The sequence below is a fragment of the Fulmarus glacialis genome, unplaced genomic scaffold, assembly GCF_000690835.1.
Source record: "Fulmarus glacialis isolate BGI_N327 unplaced genomic scaffold, ASM69083v1 scaffold34643, whole genome shotgun sequence".
NCBI lineage: Eukaryota > Metazoa > Chordata > Aves > Procellariiformes > Procellariidae > Fulmarus > Fulmarus glacialis.
Window position 1 is genome coordinate 11 of NW_009202901.1, and position 339 is coordinate 349.

The window sequence follows — 339 nt, forward strand, 5'->3', positions numbered from 1 at the left end:
GCCCCGGTGGGGGTCACAGCCTGGTCCCAGTAGTGCCCTGATGGGAGACACGTACAAGTCCCAGTAGGGCCGCAGTGGGGGGAATGGGCTGGTCCCAGTACGGCCCCGGTGGGCGGCACATGGGGTGGAGGTCCAGTCCCAGTGTGGCTCCGTGGGCGCAGGGGGACACTGATCCCAGTAGGGCCCCACTGGGAATACGGGTGGGGGGAAATGACGCTGCTCCCAGTAGCACCCAGTTAGTAGGGCCCATTTGAGGGTACTGGGTAGGACACACTGGTCCCAGTAGGGCCACACTGGGCCTGGGATGTCCCAGCTTGGTGGGTGGGCTCGTGCTAGCCC